We start from the raw sequence: 22,865 nt of genomic DNA, 5'->3' as shown, positions 1-22,865 counted from the left end.
TGGCCAATTTCTTCAGCGCCAGGCCCCATTCCCCAGGAACGGTAGCCTGCCTCGGCCCTTCTGGGTCACTGGGGGAGTGTTTGGCAGCTTTTGGCTGTTGTTGCTTTTTTTTAAAAGGAGAAACACACAAGGTCACCAAATCTAAGCATGCACCAGAGCGTAGATGACCAGTTTTGTCTTCTTTTGGGGTGGGTGCAACTGTAGGCTGGGTGGGGAGGGTAGGGAGAGCAAGGCAAAAGTGGTTTGAGGAGTTTAGGGTCTCTAGAATCTGGATCGATCCCCCTCTCACCGCCAGTGTGTGCATCTGTGTGACTGGACAACTTGCCTTATGGGACTCAATCCATCTCCCTGAAATTTCTTTCCATCTTTTGGGATTTATTGGAGTCCCTTAAGCCCCAAGACATTTCAGAGTCAATTTACACTTTAAAATGAAAACCAAAAAGTCACCTCGTTTTGCTAACCTGGCCCCCTGGCCCAGGCCTCCCTGCCCAGGGTAGGGTCACCAAGGTTCCTGATGGTGTGACTGGTGGTACCTCCACTCTGGGCTGTGCCAGGCTGGCCAGGGCCCGAGGAGGAGCCAAAGAGGCAATTTCAGAAAACTTGCCTTCCCTTGAAAGGCCGGTTTCCAAAGCGAAGAGGGTTAGGGAGAACCATACCGCGCCTGGAATTTTGCGCCTGTTTCTAAACTTGGACTTCCGGTTTCCTTTTGTCCCCATCACTGGCAGCACCATGGGGTTTACGCAGACCGGGCTGGACAGAGCGGGGCCAGACCCACAGGTGCCTTGGGCGTGTAAGTAGGGCCTTGTGTGCCCAAAGGCCCCTGTTTTCGTGAAGCAGAAGGTTTCTGCCAGCCTTCTTATTCAGAACCAGGGCATCCAGACAACCTCCAGAGCATCCGAGTTCTGTCAGAATCTCCGGTGCATGTTTACTGCCCTGGAAAACCGTCCTCAGGATGCCAGGGTCCCGGCGATACTGACCTGGGTGGAAGGCATTTGGAGAAGGGGCTCCCTGGGTTCTACCCAACTTGAGCCTCTGTTCTGGTGCACAGAGTGATGTCCTGGATGAAGGGATCTGTCCCCTACCCTTGTTTTTTAAATGGCTTGTCACTTACCCATATTTTGGGCCTGTAAACCCAGAGAAGTGGCTGCCTCAGACAGTGTGGAGCATCTGGATGGACCCCACCCAACTGCCTAACCAGAATTTGTGGGTGGAAGGAAAGGTGTGTCAGGCTGAGGAGTGACTCCTGGAGGGGCCTTGACTGCTGACACTAGGGAGCAGATGCCTTTTTGTCTGGGGACAGGGGTCAAACTCGTGGGATTAAAATCCCTCCCTCAACATATCCTACAGGGAAAGCAAGTCTGGGGCATCCAGTGCCCATGCCTCCTCCACTGCAGAAAGGAGGCTGTCAGACCCCCAGCAGCCTTCGTTCTGGAGGCCTAGGCCCTGCTGGGTGTCACCCACCAGCTATTGGAGCTATTGGTCTGCCTCGCTATCTGTCATCTCTCTCTCTCTCTCTCTCTCTCTCTCTCTCTCTCTCTCTCTCTCTCTCTCATTGCCTATGTTTCTACCCAGGTCTGTGCACATACAAACACTCCACTCTGCCCTTTCTGACCTTGCCTACAGATTCCCACAGAAGAGGCACGAGTGCTCATTGTGAGACGTGTCGATGTGTGCCATTCTGAATGCTGGGCTTCCACCATGCAATCCAGGTCTGCATATGAAATGTGTGTGTGTGTGTGTGTGTGTGTGTGTGTGTGTGTGTGTGTAAGAAAGAGAGAGAGAGATGATTGATATGTGTGTACAATGCATCAGTGTGTGTTCACTATGTGTTTTCATGTACATAGCCTATAGTGTAAGTGTTTGTGTGTGGGTTGGGCAGTTTAAATGTACCTAATTCGGCAAGCAGTGGCTTTAGTACACCTATGGGATGCTGTGCATGCAGGGTCTTTCTGTGCAGTGGACATGTGTCTTGTGGATTCTGGTGTGGACCTGTGCGGGTTCCCTTGTTCTAGTCAATTAGCAGATATGACCACCAGGCCCATCACCCTTAATGGACCTTCCTGTCCCTCCCAGGAATGGGTATTCTTTGACTGGAGGGCGGAAGGGATTGGGCTCTATGGCCTCCCCGGTCCGCCCTTTGCCCTGATGCACTGCGGCTGTGGCGTTGGATCTGCCCCCTGCCTCTTTAAACATCGGAGTGAGGGAAAAGAGGCCCCTTTCTCTCCAGGTCTCCTTTTCAGCTGCATGCCCATTCTTCTTTCTGGGTCCCTCAGCATCCTAGGGGCTGTGGGGCAGAACTCCAGGGCAAGGCTTGGCTGAAGCTCTGGGGACTGAAGAGCCATCCCACGCACTGTGCGTAGCTCATGCAGCCTGGGAATGTTGCAGATCATGCCTTCTGTCGTGGGTGGGGGTGCCATGTGGTGGACTCTCAAGTGGGCCTCATCACCTCCTCAGGCTGGGCAAGCAGGCCTCAGCTTTAACCTTCCATCCCCTCTGTCTGGCCTCTGGCAGTCTGTGGGCCGGCTCCTCTCCCGCTGCTATGCCAGGGCATTGGCACACACTGCCCCGGTGCCCGGTGCTTCCGCCTGGGGCCGCATCCGGCGCCTCAGCCTGCACCTTCTGCCTCAGAGCTTCCCTTGTGTACGTAGGCCTCTTCCTACCTGGGCAGCCTACTCTAGGTGTAAGGGGCCTGAAGAATAACAGCCAATGTGGGGATATTCTCTTCGTTCCTACCTCTCTCAAAGAAAAACAGTATCAATCTGGAGTTGCACCAGAAACCTGAACTGGCAGAAAGGGATTTGAGACTGGGAAAATCTGTATCTAAGTCATGGACTCCCCGAAGCCGCCTGCCTGAGGGAAGATAGCCCAGTCTATCCCTTCCGGCCCGTTCACCTCTTCCTCCCCCTACCCCAGCGGTGGTTCTGAGCCCCAACTCGGCCCCTTTTCTCGATCTCCTTGAATCCTGTGGAATCAACTGCCTGCACCGGCGCAGTTGATTATCCCCATCGAGATGTACGGCTGATCAAAATGAAATGACCTGGAAGCTGCCACAGCGCGGCGTTGGGGTGCTGGTCAGTAGTGAGATTGGAGGCACAGGAGCCTGGCCATCCGGCTAGGATTGGGGTTGGAGGCCAGTGATGGCCGGCCTTTGGACATGGGGAGGGCTCCAGTGAGGCGCTGGGAGGGCCAAGCCCAGGCCTCGAGTGATGGGACGAGAACCCTAGTGTGGGCTGTGTCCGAGGAGTGTTCCCGTAGCTTCTTACGAAAGGAGACCCGGCCAGCCCAGCGCATTCTGGACCCAGCCCATTGCTCAGGTCACTGGAGCTAGTCAGGCCGGCCAGCCCGTGGTGTACTGGGCCTCCCTGAGCACTGGGGTCTGCCTCTGCTTGCTCTCCCTGTCTTTCTCTGCCTCTGGCTTTCTTGGTCCCCTGCCTAAGTCTTGGTCTTTGCGTCGCCGTCACCTGGAGCACTGGCTGCTGCCTCAGGGACTTTTCTGGACTGTCCCCAACCCCTCCCCCTCCCCAAGCGCTGGGGCTATGTCCAGCCCCCCTGATGGAAGCCCCTAAATGCTCGTGCTCAGGCCCGCTCATCCCCTCACCCCTTCTGGCCCCAGCTGAGTTGAGCCTCATCTGCCCTGTACCAGGGCCTCAGGGCCCTCCAGTCCAAGGGAGGGCAGAAGGGAGCCAGGGAGGAGGGGAGCGATGCTAGCCGGCTCTGATTTCTCTGGTCAGCTGAGCACAACTTTCCATTCGAGTGTATTCATGCAGCGGCTGATTGAGCTCTGCTGTGTCGGGCGGGGCTCCCGGGAGCGGCAGGCACAGCCGGGCTGACAGAGGCTACAGCGCGCACACACTCACTTATCTGTACAAATACAGCCCCCAACTCACAGGTGATGCACACACCTGACCCCATCACAAACCTAGTATAGCCCTTTCCCCTGCTGCCCATCTGTCCCCAGAGCAGCTTCCTAACACGCATGGACTCTCTTCCCTACACAACACAGGCCTGCCTTTCCGATTTCCTCTTTACAGATTCTACAGGCCCTTAGACACAGGCATGAGAACCCTGCAGGCACACTCTCCAGGGTGCACACACTCCAAACCGTATAGACGCACACACACATGCAACGTCGCCCCCTCCTACAGAGCTATCCAGAGCTACCCGTGCTGCACAGGAAACATGCGCCCACATAGAACAGCATTAGCACCACAAAATATATAGTGCAGTGGTCGGCAAACTCATTAGTCAACAGAGCGGCAAACCGTGGCTCGCGAGCCGCATGTGGCTCACAAGCCGCAGTTTGCCGACCACTGATATAGTGTGCAGCCTGTTACATACTGTACAGTGGGCCGGGTCTCACCAAAAGTTCACGTACAAGAAAGTGCCCGGCCGGTGTCGCTCAATGGTTAAGCACCGACCCAGTGAACCAAGAGGTCACTGGTTGGATCCAGGGTTGGGGCACATGCTTGGGTTGTGGGCTCAATCCCCAGTGGGGGGCATACAGGAGGCAGCCCATCGATATTTCTATCTTTTTGTTCTACCTTCCTCTCTCTCTAAAATCAATAAAAATATTTTTCAAAAAAGAAAGGGAGCAGATGAGCAATAAATATAGAGAAGCAGCCCCCCCTCCAACACACACACACACATCCACCAGAACAAACACACAGAGGGAACATACATAGAGGAAACCTCCACATAACATACAAATGAACCAACAAAACGCATAATAGAAATGCCTCCCAGAGGCCCTTTAACCCCCAAACCACACAGCCCGACTCTAGGCATTGAGAGGCCACCCATTTGCGCTACCTCACCCACTCCCAGCAAACACCCTCCCCTCCCTCCCCCCTCCCCCCTCCCCCCACACACCAGCCTAGAGCCCAAAAGAAGGCAGGCAGCAAACTAGACAAGCACTTCAGGAAACATGCCTAATCGTGGGAGTGTTCAGGTGAACAGGAGTCTCCATTTTATAACCTACCCCAAAGGCTCAAAGGCATTTGTTATGCAGGGAGAATAAAAGAGAGGGAGAGAAGTTATAGACCATAGACTGGAGAAAGACAAAAGGAGAAGGAAGAGAGAGAAAGGAGAGGGAAGCTGAGACAAAAAGTGGGAGGGACAGGAACAGGAAGGACCGGAGGAGAGAAGATAGGGAGCAGCTACTTCCTGCCCAGGCAGGAGGAGGGCCAAGCCTGGTTGGGGAGATGGAGCCCTTGTAAGCATAGGAACCATTCAATCTCCAAGAAAATGCCTAGGGGAACTGAGTCGTGACTGGTTGGGCCTGGGAAGGGGAGTGCTGCCAGTGTGCGAGGCAGCCTGGTGCCCCAAAAGGCCCCCTCCCCTGTGGGCTGGGAGTTCAGGCAGCTTCCTCTGCCCAGAGAGGCCCAGCCATGAAACCATCCTCCTTCATAGCACATGCCACGCCTCTCTGCGCTCAGGGCAGCCTCTCCCCTCACAGGGAAACCTCAGAGGCCCCCACAGGTGATTTCACACACAACACACTCCACACTGGCTCCACCAGGAGGCATTGGCTCCCGCCCCTCCTGAACAGAACAGAAGCACAGCTCCACTCCCAACAGGAACTCCCCACTCTTTACAAATACGCCCATGACTCTTATCAATTTGTGCACAGTCTTTTCCGAAGAGGGATGGGGCACTGCGCAAGTTTAACCCATCAGACACCGAGGACTTTACGGAAGGTGCTGGCGAGACAGGAAATCACGCGGGAAGTCACATACACATGCATACACATGTACACACCTCCCGAGGCTGCTCCCTGTGGGATCAAGGGCAGAGCCTCTCCGTGGGAGGATGGCGACGGCTGCGGGGCTGGAGCGCCACAGTCCAGACCAGCACAGGCTGTCCGCCTCCGCTTCGAAATGGTGGGACTGGAGGCGATAGATGAGTTCTCAGACCCCTGGAGGTGAAGTCAGGAGAGTGTGCGCTGGTCCAGGAACCTGATGCCTGAGGGGCCCATGAAAGGCCCAGAGGGGAGGGGGCCCTGCTGTGTGTGGGAGGTGGTCGCCTGGGCGGGGTCTGGGACAGCGCCTATTGGGCTTTGTGGTGCGCACTCCCCACTGTTCCCACTCCGCCTGCCTTCGGGCTTCCCCGACGCTTGCTGGCGCCGGGCCTTTGTTCCCGTTTTCTTGCTGGGACTCCGTCTTTCTTCTTTCAGGCCGCTGGGAGGCGCTGTGGCCACCCCCACCCCCACCCACCCCCGCAGCTCCCGGCAGGACGCCGCTCCTCCAGGCGCGAAGCCTTTCCCCACGCGGGTCCCCGCGGTGCTGGGCTGCCCCAGGCGACAGCCGAGCCTGTGCCTGGGGGCAGGCTGGAGCCCTTCCAGGCCGGGGACGGCTTCCGTTTGTTGGATTGTGAGATGACTATTTACCATCATAACTAATTTGCCACCATTATTAAACAGAAATTCTTAGCAGGGTCCCCTAATGATTGAGCGCGCTGCTAATTACGGGCGTGCGCGCCTCTGGCTCTGCTGCCCCAGCGGGCGCCGCCGCCTCCTGTCTGCCTGCCCCATCTGGTCCCAGGCCCACCGGCGGGGCCTGCCGGCCCGACTGGGAGGAAGGACCGACAGACACCTGTACATAGTCGGGCACATGGAATCCAGGACCCGGCCACCACTGCCTTTCCTGACGCCTCTGAGCTGGCAGCGGGTCTGAATATATGGGAAGAAATGGAAGTTCAGAGAGGGCCACGACTTGGCCGCTGTTAGCCAGCCAGCCTCTCCCCTCCCCTCCCCTCCCCACCCCTGTGTAAATGGCGCCCCCTTCAGTCTTTCTCGCCCCTGCGATCAGGGTACCGAGTAAATGCTTTCCTGAGGCCCTTCCTTGGACGCTTAAGGTGAGGCAAATTCGAGGAACGGAAGCGAGGAAGGGCAGGGAGCAGCCAGCCCAGGCTGAGCCACCTTCTCTCACACACCAGCAGGGGTGCAGTCCTGACCAAACGCGCCTCCTACAGGGACCGGATGTAAGAGAAGCGCTGAGCAAGGGGCGACCTGCTGGTGGGCATCGCATGAAGCCCAGAGGAGGAGCTGGGATTTCAGCGGGCTCTTCCCCCAGACTGGACTGGGCTCTGCCTGAAGTACCGCTTCCCAGTGCCATGGCACTCCATGGTGTGCATTTGAGGGTGAGGTGTGTGCACGCACGTGAACTTCGTTGGGTAGCTGGAGTGACCCGAGGAGACAAGCACACTAGGACGGTGAATGGGAGTGTGGTCCGTAGGAAGAGTCCCTGAGGGTTAGAGATGGAGCAGGAGACCCAGGGCACACGCACCTCTGCGCCCCGGGGAGTCTTCGTCACAGCAGGACAGGCCCTGAGCAACTGGGGTGCGTGCAGCCTCCTGCCCACGCGTCCTGCAGGGATCCAGACAGCCCAGCGCGGGAATCTGCCGCTTGAGCCATCAGGACATTAAGGAAGGCTCGCTTAGAGCCACCTGGCTGCTTAGAGATCTTGTTATTGGACTAACGAGGGTTTAGAGACCCAGAGAAATGGAGCAAGTCCAAGACTTAAGTTTCTTGGAAATCCTGTCATTGCACCTCGTGGCCTCTTACGTCTGTTCCCCACGAACCTAGAGTGTACGCGTGACCCGGGGGAGTCTGTGCGAGTGGGTGTCTGCGTGCGTGGCCTTCGTGTGGCTCCGCGTCCGCACGTGCCTACTGAGTGTGGGTGTGGGTGGGGGATGAAGGGTGGGGGGTTGACAGATATCAGGGAGCAGCTTCCAGACTCGCTCGCATGTCCCGGCCTGAGCTGAGTGGCTGCGGAAGGAGGACTGGGAGGAAGGGTGAAGGCAGACCACAGCTCTGTGCCCGCAGGAGAGTCCAGGATGCGACCCCGCCAGCGGAGCGCGCCGGGAGGTGCGAGAAGGCTGCTCTTTCCCGGGGGTGGGGGCGAGGACAGGAGGGCAATGAGTGAGGGCATCCGGATTCCATGAGCCCCTTGAGAAGTTTCCAGACACGGGTTTAGGACACCTGAGGAAGAGTCCTTTTCCGCCTCCATGGACCCCGAGAGCCATGTCAGGGCTCTCTGTCCTGGACCCCGCGGGAAAGCGGCGGACCCCCTCCTGCTCTGGCTGGTCCTGTCCCAGCTACTAGATGTGGTCCTTGGAGGGAGGCCGCGCGCTCGGGGCCATTGGCAGGTTTTTGCTGCCACCTCGCGGCGGCGGTGCGCAGTGCCCCAGCCCTCTGCGCCGCGGGTTCTGGCTGGGTGGGTGGGTTGGAAAGGGCCTCCCTTTGAGGCCCTTGAGGCAGTTTCCATTTCCGTTGGGTTTTTCCAGCACCTCTTCCTCGGATAGCCTCCTTCTACTCTTGAAGGAGAATACCATGGACCAAGTCCCATCTTATACCAAAGTCCACAGTTTTGCTTCTGTAGTACTTTCCATCTTAGCCTGTGGGATTTGAGGTCACTTTTCTAGCTCTTCCCTCTCCCTTTACTGTTTGATTCGTAGCTGCCCGACTGGACTTGCAATACTTGTCTCACGCTAAGGCATCCTTCCTGCTGCACTATTAACCTCCTCTCCCGCAGGTGCCCCTGTGTCTCATACAGATGGGGCACGGGACTCTGCTTCCATGATGGTTGTCTGGAGGGAATCCCTCCCCTCTCGTCCCCTCCACAACTGCTTGCTGAGTGCCAGGTCCTGTGTTACGCCTCCAGGACAGCGAATGGCAACACACTCTGCCCTGAGATCTTAGGATCCTAGTTTAGAGGAGACAGAGAAATGCAACACAAAGTGATCATTTAAATGGCCATATTGAAGTATGAACAAAGAGAGCCGGGAAGAGGGTATTTGAAGCAGATCTTGACCCATAAGTCTATGAATGTTTCTCTCTTATGCAGCATAAATACTGATCCTCAACCTCTTCTCTACAAAGCCAATTCAAAAAGCAGTGTTTTTGCTTATTTGTTTTACATGTTTGTTGCCAAAACGATTTGGCAACAAAACCTGACCTACGCTGATGTGAAACTATTTGTAGTCTTTATTTCTCCCACTTGGCATGGATAGCAGATGTTTCACTGCGGAAATATTCATGTGTTTGGTTACAGGTACTGCTCCGGACCTTCTAGGGTGGTATTGTATAATATGTAACACTAGAGGCCCGATGCACGAAGATTCATGGAAGAATGGGCCTTCCTTCCCCTTGCTGCTGGCACAGCCTTTGCTCTGCCTGGAGTCGCATTTCCGCCTTCCCATGCTGCCCAGACGCCCAGAGCCGCTACGGCAGTGTGGGATGCAAGCATCCCGCCCCTGCCACTGGGCGCCTGTGTATGCAAATTAACCCACCATCTTTGTTGGGTTAATTTGCATACTCACTCCTGATTGGCTGGTGGGTGTCGCGAAGGTATGGTCAATTTGCATCTTTCTCTTTTATTAGTGTAGATATGCACCATTCTATGTGCCTTCTTGAAATCTCCAAAATTCTGAACTCCCAAACACATCATATCCCAGAGGTTTTGGGAAAAGGATTGTGGTCTATTGCACTGTCTAGGGATAAAGAGGTTCCTGGTGGGACGGGAAGTTGGGAGAGTTGGAATTTAAATAATTTAAGTAGATACACCACAAAGTGTAAGGTCCATAGGAAAGATAGGTCAAGTTGGCTGTGGGATAGGGTCCTAGAGCCAGCCCAGTGAGGCTAGCAGCATCGTGGAGGGCCCCAGGAACAAGGGTGTCGATTTCCACACAGGCTGGAGAAGGCAGATCAATCCTGGCTCCTGGCACTAGAGGCAAGAGAAGCAGCCATAGGGTTCTGTGGGAAAATGTATCTTTCTGGATGTCTTTCTGCCACCTGGGTAGAAGACTGGACAGGGCCCAGGCCCCTGTCTCCAAACTCCCTCTCTCTTCCCGGAGATATCCAAGCCCAGTGTAGCTCTCTACTGAACATGTTAGGGGGAGTGGGCTGGCTGGCTTCCTTTCTGGCCAAGTTTGGTCCACAGTAAACTAATTGGCATGTCACAATGTTCCCAGTAATCTCCAAGGAGGGAGGAGACCTGGTTTCCTGGGTCATCTGTGCCTGTCTCCAATAGCAAGACCCATCAGCATGGAGGGGGCTGGCTATGTGCAGACCTGGCGAGCTGTCCAGCCCTTTGGTCTTATATGTGAGTCTCCAAACAGGCCTCAGACCTCCTGAGCACTGACTCTATCTTGCCTGTGCCTCTGTGCCTGGGAGCCGGAGGATCTGGAGAAGATGGGCTTGAGACATGGTGGATCCGCCTCCTTGGCGCCTTAGCTGGGGACCCCTGGAAGCTCAGTGCTGGTGAAACAGAGAGTGGGCTGCACAGGGAGATGTGGATGAGGCCTGGGATATGCAAGGCTGGATCTTCTCATTCTTAGTCCATGGACATGAGGGCTGAAGCTGACACTTACTGCCTCAATCAAGGCCCTGTGGGGCTGGTCTTAGTGCGCCTTGGCGAATGGACACTACCTCCCCAACAACAACGGAAATCGAAAATGTCCCTCCTCATTCTAGAACTCTTACTCCTAAATGGGGAGGGGTTAGAAGGATGGAAGTAGAGGGGGAAATACTCAAGGCTTGAAAAGCTTGCTTTTAATTGGGGCAAAACACACATAACACAAAATTCACTATCTACACCATTTTAAAGCTTACAGTGCATAGGTATTTAGCACATTCACAATGTTGTGCAGCGATCACCACTATCTAGTTCCAGAACTTTGTCCTCATCCCAAAAGGAATTCCTGAACTTATTAAACAGTCACTCCCCATGGTCCCCTCGCTCTTCTCTCCCCGCCCCAGCCCCCCTGCCCCTGGCAACCACTAACCTATTTTCTGTCTCTGGATGTATCTAGTCTGGAGATTTCATATAAATGGAATCATACTATACGTGGCCTTTTGTGACTGGCTTCTTAGCCTAATGTTTTCAAGGTTCATCCATTTGTAGCATGTGTCAGTACTTCATTTCTTTTTATGGCTGAAAAATAATATCCCATTATATGGATATACCATCTGATGAAAGGGGAGGATTGAGGAAAAGCGGGAGACCCTCTGGCCCTTGTGCACAGGCCACCCCAGCCTGCCAATGACTATAGTTTAGCTATAAAAGGAAAAGTCATCTGGGCTGTGTATACTGGGCTGTTGTAGTTTGGGGGGGCCTGCTCACCAATACCCTGAACACCCTGTTATTTCCTAATATATTCATTTAGAACAATTCTAACCTGACCCTGGACGAAAAGAAGAAATGGGCTCTAAGTGTCTTAGGACAGGAGTTAGGTCATGTGTGGGCATTTGGAGTCAGGGGTGATAGTGACAGCAGAATTGCACTTGAAGATCAGAAGGGCTCCCGAGGAGCCTGGGATGAGAGCTGGGGGTCCTCCTGTTTCCCTGTGGCTTCCCCACCCCTGCTCTCTGTGCTGCTCCCTCTTCTTTTTACTGTACAGTCAAGGGGAAGATGCAAACTTCATCTCCAGTGGAAAGAGAGAGCTTGGGTTAAGAAGCTTCAGAGTTGACAAAACAAAAAGTTCCCTTTCAAGGAAGTCAGTAATTCTGTAGAGATTAGATGTGTGACTCAGCTGCTAAGGTGACCCCCTCCTCCAGCAGGTTCTCTCTCTCTCTCTCTCTCTCTCTCTCTCTCTCTCTCTCTAATTAATTTTTTTGTGTGTGTGTAAGTGAGAGAGAGGGCAAGAGTGAGGAAGGGAGAGGGAGAGAAAGAAACATTGATATGAGAGTGAAACAGTGATCAACTGCCTCCCACATGCTCCTGCCCCCCCCCCCCCGCCCCGCCACTGGAGATTGAGCCTGCAACCCTCCAGTGGCCGGGATAATACCCAACCAACTGATCCCCAACCAACTGAGCCACACAGGCCAGGGCACAGCTCTCATTTTCACTGGCCGTGCTCTCCAAGAGCTGCTCTCTCCCCATGGCGCCAGACTTCCCTCTTCCCCAGACCCAGCTTGACTCCACCCTCCCGTCAGGTTGGGGACAGTCAGGTGCCCTCTGGTCTCACCCCTGGATGCCTGGGAGGAAAGTCCATCTCTACCTAAAGCCACAGGTAAGTGCCTCAAGCTTTAAACCTTTACACAGGGACACGGCCCCAAAGGGAGGAAGGAAAGGAGTATGGTTTGGCTGCGTCCTGGGCAGCAGGCAGTATCCTGGGATCCTTTACCATCTCTTTCCTTTGGTCCTCCAGCATGCTGGGTGATTAGTATTTTTATCCCCATTTTACAGCTGAGGAAATGGAGAGGATGAGAGCATTGTGGGAGGCTTGCTAGTCTTCTCTGTCACCCCAAAGTCACCCCGCAGGAGGGTAAGGAGTTCCCTCACAAGCCTTCCTCTCTTCCTTCTTCCAGGCCTGAGCATGGCGGGAGGGGGTGTTGTGGGGAGTGATGTCCCTGTTAAGGATGTGGTTGGGGGCCCTGAACTCCAGGGGCAGGGTATGGGGGGCTGGTACGCTCCAGGAAGTCCTGATTTGAGGATAACCCTGTGAGCTCCTTTCTTCGGGGCTCCATCAGAGGCGAACCGTCAGGATGATGAAACATCCCCTGTCCCTCCACTTTCGGCTGCTCCCTCCCCCGCAGGCCTCATGGACCAGCTGTTCAGGGGTTCCTTCTGTACAGAGCTCCCCCTGCCCCTCCCTGAGAACGTCCACCGTGCTGTTTTCAATGTTTATTTAAATTACTATAACGCTCAGGACTTGGAGTGGTGGGAGTCTGGAACTGCCTCCCCAGGAGCATCTGAGTCACAGGGAGAAGAGCTGGGAGATGGGTGGTGATGGTCACCCAGGCTGGGAAGAGTGACTAGGGTTCCCTGAGTCATCCTGGCCTGTCTGGAAACAGAGGCAACAGGAACTCTGCAGGTGACTCAGAGGTGAGCTGGGGCTGGTTTTCAAACAGCAGGAGAAGGGGACTCATTTAGGCTGCAGGGCAAGTTACAGTGCAGTGCAGAGTGTCGAACAAACACGGTGTCCTCACTGAGGTACCCTGGCCACGCAAGAGCCCGCGACCACCTTCTGCCTGGCCTTGCAGGGATCTGGGCGCATGCTCAGCTCCCACGATACTGGGGGCAGGACTGTATTGAAGCCCTTTGTATTGCCCACAGCACCTACCACAAGCCCCGCATGTATCTGTGGTATCGATAAGTGAGTGAGTCATAAACACCAACTCAGGGCCCCGGACAAAGAGCCAGGCATTACCAGTCCACCATGGAACTTGCCTACAGAAACCAACAGGTGCCTTAGGGGAGACTTACTGAACCCAGAGCCACAGAGGGCCCAGGAAAGGATTGGGAATTGCCCGGCATGGTGCCATGGCCTGGAGCCAGCAGGAGATTCTCTGGGGTCAGATGTAAGGGAAGCACCCAGGGAGCTAGCAAAGAGGAAGTGCTAACCAGCTGGGATGAGAAGGAAGGCTGGGCACCCAAAGAGCGGCGGAGCGAGGCTGTGTGAGGGAGGGTGGCAGGGTCTGGGAAGGAGAGTGGTCTTAGAGGTGATGTCACACTGACATACTTGAAGTTGAGACTTAGAACATCCTTGCTTGGGTCAGCTGGGACACCAGTAATCAAAACTCTTCCCTGCTTCTAAACCCACCCGTCATATTTTGGCAAATTTTAGAACAACCCTCCTGTGCCAGCTTCTTTATTGAAGTTTATTACAAAAAGAGGAAAAACATCCGTGCTCAAAGTGCACTCCATTGGCTCCATGTGGATGCGTGGCGGAGCTGGCTTGGCATGGCCATTTCCGGTTGATGAGCGTGCCCCGGAATACCAGGTGAGGTCAAGGATTTCATGGGGAAACACGGGAGGAGGAGCTCACTGTGTTTGGTGTGTGTGAGGACAAAACCACTATGTCCCCACCCACTTAGCAAACCCATTCCCATCACATGAACCTAGAACTGGAACCGGTCGTTTTTGTAGGTCAATATCTCTCAGTGCAAAGTCCACACACCTGTGCCACAAGTACAAATCACCACCCCAATATATGTTTCATTTGCTTTTAGGAGAAGGGTAAGTATATTCCTCCCCAGGTGATTTCTGTGCACGGGGTCTCTGGGTTTGCAGTTCCTCAAGGAGGTGACATTGAGCTGGGGGGCGGGGGTGAGAGGGAGATCGGGCTCCTTTGGGTTTGGGGCTCTTGTTGGGACACCCTTTTCAGCGAGATGCTGATCTACAGAGGTCACAATGTTAGAATGAGAGGCCTGGCCCCGAATCGCAGTGCTTCCTTCTAATAGCTCTTTCTAAGTGTGCTTTCCTCATCTGTGAAATGGGTACAATAGCTTATATCTGGCCATGGTTGATGAAACATCCATGAGATCATGTACATTTCCAGTGCCTGGACTGCAGTGGGTGCTCAGTACCTGCCTATAGGGAGGACACATGTATGGTGATGGCAGCTCTACAATGGGGCAATGGTGGCTGGGACTAGGGCAGAGCAAGGGAGTGGGGAGCTGGGAGGGTCTGTGTCAAGCCCAGGTGCTCCTCCTGCCTGGCCACATGGTAGACACTGGGTCCAGCTGAGCCCCTGGTTCTGAGCCAACTCTGCCCTCTTCTCCCCTGTTCCATTTCAGAGTCCTGGCCACTCCCACCCCAAGCCCCCCAAGCCCCGCCTCTCCGCTCCTCTGTAATATGGAGGACCGCAGCAATGGGCTTTGCACACTCCTGGCGGACACAGTTGGGTCTCCACTTCAAAGTCCCACCTCATCCCTGCTTCTTAGCCACTTCTCTGGTCATTTGGTTCCATGTCTTCTAATGCCCAGGGGTGTAGGCGGGTGTGAGGCTACCCCTGCCCACTTTTGCTCCCAGCACAGCCCTGGCTTTCTCTCCTTCCTGCTGCCTTCATGCATCTCTCTCCAGCTGCAGGGTGGCTGCCTCATCCCTACCTCTTCTCCAGCACCCCTTCTCTAGGTGCCCCGCTCTGTCCTGTCGGCTGTGTGCCCCAGGCTTTGGCTATGGGTTCCCAAATTACAGAGAGATGGGGAGAAGCCTGCCCACAACTGAGCACCAAAGCAGTGTCAGGGCCAAGGCAGGCACTTCCTGCTGGAGCAAAGAGCACCTGGTACCCCTGGAGACCAGTGAAGCAGCCGCAGCCTCTGGTAAAGCTCCCTGTGAACGCATCCAGTCTGGCCATCTCTTCCCCCCACTTCCAGGCAACATTTCCCACGCTTAGCTGACCAACAGGGGCACCCGAGGCTCTTGTCAAACAGTCACTGACTCCTCAGTGATTCAAGACCTCAAGGTACTCCAAGTGCTTCGTATGAACAAGCAAGACGGGAAAACACTGACTGCTCTAGGACCCTGCCACTCAAAGTGGTGTGTGTGTGTGTGTGTGTGTGTGTGTGTGTGTGTGTGTGTGGTGTGTTGGGGGGAGGTCCCGGCAGCATGGGTGTCACCTGGGACTCTTAGGAAATAAAAGTCTTAGGTCCCATGCTGACAATTGGTTAACAGGATGCCCAGGTGATTTCGATGCACAGGGGCCTCATTGGGTTTGCAATTCCTCAAGGAGGCGACATTGTGTAGGAGGAACACTCAGGCCATGTGACCTTAGTCATGTCATTTCAGCAAGCCGAGCTCTTGCCTTTCTCTTCTGTAAATTGGTGGCAATAATATTCGCCAGGCGTTGTGATGATCAGATTGGATGGTGAGTTGGAATCACTTCACAAAGTTTAGGGATGGTGACCATTTCTGTTGTCTGGCCCTAGCTGTTGTTCTTTCATTCTGGCCATCTGGGAATCCACCCCTCCCGCCCCCCTGTCTTCTTGCAGGTGCTGGCTTTCCCTCCGCTGCAGCGCCCAGGCGGACCGCTCAGCTCCGGCAGATAAAGTCCTGGAGGAGGTGGTCAGCACCAGATGTGTCGTCAACTTGGCCCACCCACACCCCTTCCCTCCCACCTCCACGTCTGGCCCTGGAAACCAGGTGCCCCCACCGCTCAACGGACAGATGCTGCAGCAGAAGAATCACAGGCCCCCTGCCGGGGCTGGTCCCAGAAACAGCCTGGGTGGAAACTGGTCTGCGGGATGGGCAAGCCTTTTGAGGGTGCGTGGGGCTGGAGAGTGGCTGGGCTGCGGCCAGCAGCTGGAACATCACAGAGTGAGGAAACATCGCCTGGAGCAGGAGATGAGTTTGAATAGAACTGTTGCGCCACCAAGTAAGGTATTCCCCAATCAGCTAGACTGACTTGTGGATGGAGAATAAGGTGAGGCTGCGGTCAACCTCCCCAGAGCCCACAGCATTTCTTGGCTCCAGCCAATTCCTTCTCTCTTAAGATTTGTCCAACACAGCTGCCCGGGTAGGTCTCTAGAGCAGCTGGGTCTGCCCAGCCACTCTTTTCATGATAGCCACGTGCCTTAGATTTTCCTGCCCCGTCCCCTGCAATTTTGTACTTCATCCTATTCCCATAAACGTCCTCCTGTGAGTCAGATCACATGTTCCCTCCTTTTTTTTGTCTCAGACAATGGGATTGGTATAGTCATATGACCTCACTGAGTTTTACTTTATGGAAAGCAGAGGTTGAGTATCATGATCAGACCGTTTCCCAACTCACTGTAGATTTCCTGTCCTGTCTCCCCAATTGCAAACATTATCCAGTCTACAACAATCACTTCTCTAAGTTTTCAGTCGGCGGTGTTGAGTTCTACTGCCTGGAGTCACACACTATCACCAGCCCAGAGTTCCTTCTGGGGGCCGCCCCACAGCTGTCTGGGACACAGCCCTGCTCTCTCCCGCCTGGGTGCTTGGGCGGGGTCACTCCTGAAAAAGCAGACAAGGCACCCTCTCCCTGTGATCTGACTGGCCTCTGGGAGAACATTCTTCTGAACAATCCCACAAAGATCTAGAGAGAGTTTTAAAAAATCACGATCTGAAATCCAGAAGCTTAAAGAATGTAAGAAATGTAGCGGGGCAGGGACCTCCGTGAGCAGACCACCTGCTCTCCAGGTGGGCGCCGAGATCCACGGAGAGCCTCGCCTGGTGGCCTGTGGTTCCAGATCTGGGGAGTGACATTCCAGGTGCAGCGGTAGGTTTTCTTTCTGCCCTGGGTCTGGGGGCCTCTGTCATGGCTGGGCTTTATAGAGGGCTATCTTAGGACTCGGACACCGCTGGCTGAGGCCCAGGGCCTTGCGCTCCTCTGAGGGGTCCTTTCCCTTGTTAGAGGCGCACATTCAATTCTTTCTTCAGGGCCTGGCCAGCTTCTCCCAGGGGATTTGCTATTCCTGGCAAATCCTCTATCTTCCTTCTTCTTCCTCTCTTTCTTTCCCCAAGTACCCATCCTCTTTCTTTCCCTCTTCCCCCTTTTCTTACTCTTCCCTCACCCACCTTCTTGAGAGCCCTGCCCAGTGCCCCTCTCTCTGGGGTGTGAGGACATGGGAAGAGTCTGCACCCATGTGTCATGTCCCCCCAACCCATCCCCCACCACACGTCCCCCACCCCCCTCTCAGTGGCAGATGCAGGCGCCTCCTGCTTTGTTTCCTATCCTGAAGGCGAGCAGCTGCCGCACTAATTGCCACCAGCAGGGGGTCCAGGCAGAGCTCACACTCCTCCTGCCACGGAGGCCAGGGCGGCCCAGGGGGGCAGGTTGTCAGAAGCCCAGCGAGCGAAGCCAGCGTTGAGCATTATTCCAGGAATTTTAAACTCCCGTGAAAGGCTTTGCTGCATCTCACTTCAGTACACATCATGCTCCAGTTACTGCACGAAACCGCGGGGGCATGAGCCTGGGCAGCACATATCAATATTTTAGCTCGAGAAAGGCAAATGATGTTGAAACATTGAACTACATTTCCATCTGTTCACACTGACACGGGACAGGCACAGCCCAGGAAACGGAGTACCTCCTCCCCTGCTCCCTCGGAAGCAGTGATACCCACTGGCCTGGTCTCTGCCCCGCCTCACTTTTTCCTCCTCTCTTCTTGCTTGGGCCCGGATGTTCATACCTGTGGGCAAAGTCTAAGGAGATTGATAGTGACTAAGGGTTGGGTTTGTTGGTAGAGCAGGGGTGGTATCACCTCAAAGAATCTGAGACTGATATCCCCCGTGTTGATTGACAGGGTAAAGCAGGGTCAAATGGGATCTGTCCCCTTTGGTATCAGGGGCACCGTCACCATCCCCTGCACTGGCCTGGCTCAGTGCCTGCAGATCGTCCCTCCTGCAGCAAGATCCCAGGATGGGTGGTTAGACATGAAAAAGAACGCACAGACCATTAGCAGGTGCATACCCACTGCATAAATACTGTAAACAAATAAAGTATTTCATTATACTCCCATTTTCCCTGGAATAAAACAGAATTTATTGGCAGGAAAGAACCTTGAGAAATACAAGTTCAATAGTCTCAAAGGATCAGAGCAGTTCCTAGGGTGTGGAAAGCAGGGAGTGGCCTGCTTTAGTGGCTCCCGGGAGAGCCCATGGGGTGGCTCACCAGCAGGGGCCCCAGGAGGCCTGAGAGCCACAGGAATACAGAATACAGAACACGCACCCCTTTTGTCCCAGCCCTAAAGCAGAATGAGGAACTGCTCTGCAGACTGTGCTTTTACAACTTCTTCTCTGCTTGCAGACAAGCCACCCACATCCCAAGCCAGACGGGAGAAGAATGGCTCCCCAAGTCTTCAGAAATAGGGTTCTCTTCCTCAGTCACGGCAGAGGACTGAAGAGGGCAATATCTCGCAGCATTTGAAACAAATATGTAGATAAGAGTTGACTTCACGAACAGTCATCTCTGAAATCTGATAGCGATGAGTCAGAAGTCCAGGCCATTGCTGACACCCCTGGAGAAGAAAGTTCTTTGCAGGTGTTTGTGCCTGGTGAGGCCAGTGGGGAGGCAGCAAAGGGCCCTCCTCAGGAATCTGGAGGGGCTGCCGAGTGGTGTAAAAATGTAAACCTATTTGTAAATAGAAAAATAGAATGTGTTTACTTCTATCAAGGAGGGGTGCTTTTTAACCTCACTGTCTGTGTAAAGACTCAGGATTCATGTCAAAATGTTGGAAAAACACAGCTTTTCCCTTTCCCTCCCTGACCAAAGAAGATGAAGACAGTGCCAGCTGGTTTGGCTCAGTGGATAGAGCATCAGCCTGCAGACTGAAGGGTTCCAGGTTCTATTCCAGTCAAGAGCACATGCCCAGGTTTTGGGCCTGATCCCCAGTGGGGGGGACATGCCCAATCCCCAGTGGGGGGGGGGGCATGCCAGAGGCTGCCAATCAATGATTCTCTCCCATCATTGATGTTTTTTTCTCTTTCTCCCTCTCCCTTTCTCTCTGAAATCAATACAAACATATTAAAAAAAAAAAAAAAAAGATGAGGGTAGTAAGGAGGAGAGAAGAGAGGGCACTTTGAAACCAAATTTTATTTTATTTTATTTTTTTTCACTCTTTTTTTTTTTTTAATATATTTTATTGATTTTTTACAGAGGGGAAGGGAGAGGAGGGATAGAGAGTTAGAAACATGGATCAGCTGCCTCTTGCACGCCCCCTACTGGGGATGTGCCCGCAACCAAGGTACATGCCCTTGACCGGAATCGAACCTGGGACCCTTGAGTCCGCAGGCCGACGCTCTATCCACTGAGCCAAACCGGTTTTGGCTGAAACCAAATTTTAAATGAGTCTCATGCTTCCTGAAATTGCCCAAGTATGCCCATGATTGAGGCCTCCAAGCCAACCATAAATTAAATCTAAAGGTTTTATAGGCAGGAAAGTTTAGGCAGGAAACAAATGTGGGTCTGGTAGCATTATGGGTATATTACTATCATGTTTGATACGCGGCCAAAGTCTTTTCATTACCCACAATGGGAAATAGGCAGCAAGGACACGATCCTGCTCACCAGCCAGGACACAATCCTGCTCACACGTGAACTGTCAGAATGACTCCTGGGACTGACTTTGACCTTCACCTCTGACCTGGGGATCAGGTCTGCCAAGCCTGCCACAGAGGTTGGAACAAAATAGAACTTTGATGTGACAGCTCACTTGAGCTCCCCCTCATGTCTGTCTGATAGTAGGAGAACAGCCTGTGCTTCATCAGCTTGGCAGTGACCCAGCCATGGACAGGCAGCCTGGTGCAGCCCTGGGTGGCGGCAGGGGTCGGGGGGGTAGGGGGGGCACGGGGGTGTACTGCTGAAAGAACACAGGGCGAAGGTTCTGGGGGAGGATGGAGCAAGGTCCCTGGAGAGTCACTGATTCCCCACTGAGGCTGCCCCAGGAGCTTGGCTGGTGGGTGGTATGCTGGGCCTGGAGTGGTGGCTCACAGGGACACTTTGATAAATCATCACACAGTCCCATGAAGGTGTGTGCTGAGTCTCTCCTTGGTATGACCTCGGTAGCCAGCACAGTGCACGATGAATGGTCCATGTGGGATGCTCACGAATCCAGGTGTGCACAGGTCCTCTCACTGCCACTGGTTCTTAACCCTGCAGAGCAAAAACCCCAGCTGGGATGGTGACTTCCCTCCCAGCTCTCCTTCCTAGGTCTATCCATTTACTATGGAATCCCATGTTTTCACTAGAGATGGTCCTCAGAGGCAAGGGATCGTGACAGGTCAGAGTCAGTATTTTTAACAAGGCGTGGAGGTGATTCTGATGCACAGCTCGATTTGGGACCCTCAAGTATACACATGCCTTCCCACCCCGGAAGTGTTACTGGCAGTTCCAGAGTTTGTTCTGTAGACCAAATGGGCTCCCAGGTGGGAGAGGCAGTGGGATGGGTGGGAAAGTGCCAGAATATTCCCTCTGGCCCAAAACATTCCTTCACCCAACCTGCTAATCCCACCTTAATTCTCACCACAGGGTATCATCCAAGTCTTTGGGCTAAGTGTTGTCCTCTCTAAAAACTCCTAAAAACACAGCTCTTGCTGTAGAGTCTGTCTCTCTTTCCAAAGACTGAAGGCTGATGAAAGCAAAAACTATTATCTCATGTGGCACAGGAGCCATCATCCTGCCTGTGTGGGCTGCACCCCTGAACCTGCTGTATCACAGGAGCCCAGTCCTTCCCTCCCGTCATGGGCCAGCCCAGCGGTCAGTCCCAGGCCACCTGCTCTGCACAGTCTTGTGAGCAGGGAGGGTGACATTTCCTTTTCTCAATGCCATCCTCCTGCTGGTCACCTCCCCAGCTGAGCATTTAGGGCAAAGGCACAGGGAGCCAGACTGTCTGCCCCCTCCTGGCACCGTGGCCGGGAAGTGTCTGACAGCTCTGCTGCCCTGTCCTCGGTGCCAGGCACCAGGATGAAAGGAAACCCCAGAATGGCAGTTTGGGATCATCTAGTGCCCTGGGCCGGATAGGTTCCCTGCAAGGATTAGTGGTTTCCTCTGAAAAAGCCACAGCCAGTCCTTCAGACAATACCTCCTCTTCTGGAGATGCCTAGCCCCTTCTCCTAACCAGGCAGCCCAGGGTACAGGGGTCTCCCAGTCTGCAAAGGACAGCCTCTCTTGGAATACCTCTGGTGACAGGGAACTCACCCCCTTTCAAGGTAGCCTGATTCATCTCTAGTTGTTCTAGGCAGTTCTTCCTTCTGATGACTCAGTGGTTTCCTCCTTGGGTCATGGCACAAAGCCTGCTGCTCTGTCTAGGGACAGTGGGGTACCAGATAATTCTACTATCAAGGTATCAACAGAATGCTTGCTCTACGCCTGCTTCCGGAGAAATTCTGGAACTCCCACTGTCCACAGGCTACCTCTTCAGACACCGAAGGTCTCTTCCTAAGGGGAGGATACTTTCAGGATTGTTGCCTCCAGCGAGCTTCTCACCCCTCCTGCAGCTGCTCCTGCTGCCCCACAGGCACCTGTCAACTCCACGTTCCATTCAGCCATCACACCAGCAGGTTATATCACCCCAGGCCCTGTACACAGTGCTGAGGGCGGCTGCTGGGTGTTTCCGCATGTCCTGGGCACTCTAGACCCTCTCATCCACCAAGTGCTTGTCCTGGAACACTTCGCTGGGTTCCCGTTCCCCTAAGCTCTACTGGTACCTCTTCCCCCATCAACATAAAGCCTGGGTCTGAGCCACCAACCCAACTACTGGGGGGCAGTGGACAGGTATCTGGGGCCAGCGGGCTGTGTCTTTGGAAACAGAACCCACAGCCTTCCTCACTGAGCCTCTCTGAACCCCCCAACTCCAGAGTATGTGTTTTTATTGTGATAAAGTACATATGACATAAGATTTACCATTTTAATCATTTTTAGATACACAGTTAATATTAGTACATTCACAGTGTTGTGCAACCATCACCACCATCTTTCTCCAGAATTTTCTCATTTTCCCCAACTGAATCTCTGTACCCATTAAAAAATAACTCCCCAATCCTCTCTATCCCATCTTTTGGCAACCACAATTCTACTTTGTGTGTCTATGAGTTCGACCACGGTTGAATGGAATCAGACAATCATACAGAATTTAAACGGAAGCACACAATCAGATAGTATTTGCTCTTTTGTTACTGGCTTATGTCACTAAGGATAATGTCCTCAAGGTTCATCTATGTTGTAACCTGTTTCAGAATTTCATCCCTTTTTAAGGCTGAATAATATTCCATTATAGGCAAATATCACATTTTGTTTATTCATCCATTGATGGACACTTGGGTTGTTTCCATCTTTTGCCTATTGTGAAGAATGCTGCTATGAACATGGGTGTACAGATATCTGTTCAAATCCAGAGTGAATCTTGGTGTAGCAACAGAGTCACCATCCTCTCTAAACAATAACCGAATCCTCCATCGCCGCTTCTAGGAAAATGGCGCAACCACCTCTTCCCTCTACCAGGATATTTTTTTTTAAAGGAGGGGCCATATATATATATATATATATATATATATATATATGTGACTTTTTACAGAGCGGAAGGGAGAGGGATAGAGAGTTAGAAACATCAATGAGAGAGAAACATCGATCAGCTGCCTCTTGCACACCTCCTATTGGGGATGTGCCCGTAACCAAGGTACATG

Source organism: Plecotus auritus (genome assembly GCF_963455305.1).
Source record: "Plecotus auritus genome assembly, chromosome: 8".
In the NCBI taxonomy this organism is placed as follows: domain Eukaryota; kingdom Metazoa; phylum Chordata; class Mammalia; order Chiroptera; family Vespertilionidae; genus Plecotus; species Plecotus auritus.
Note: the sequence above shows the minus strand (reverse complement) of the source record.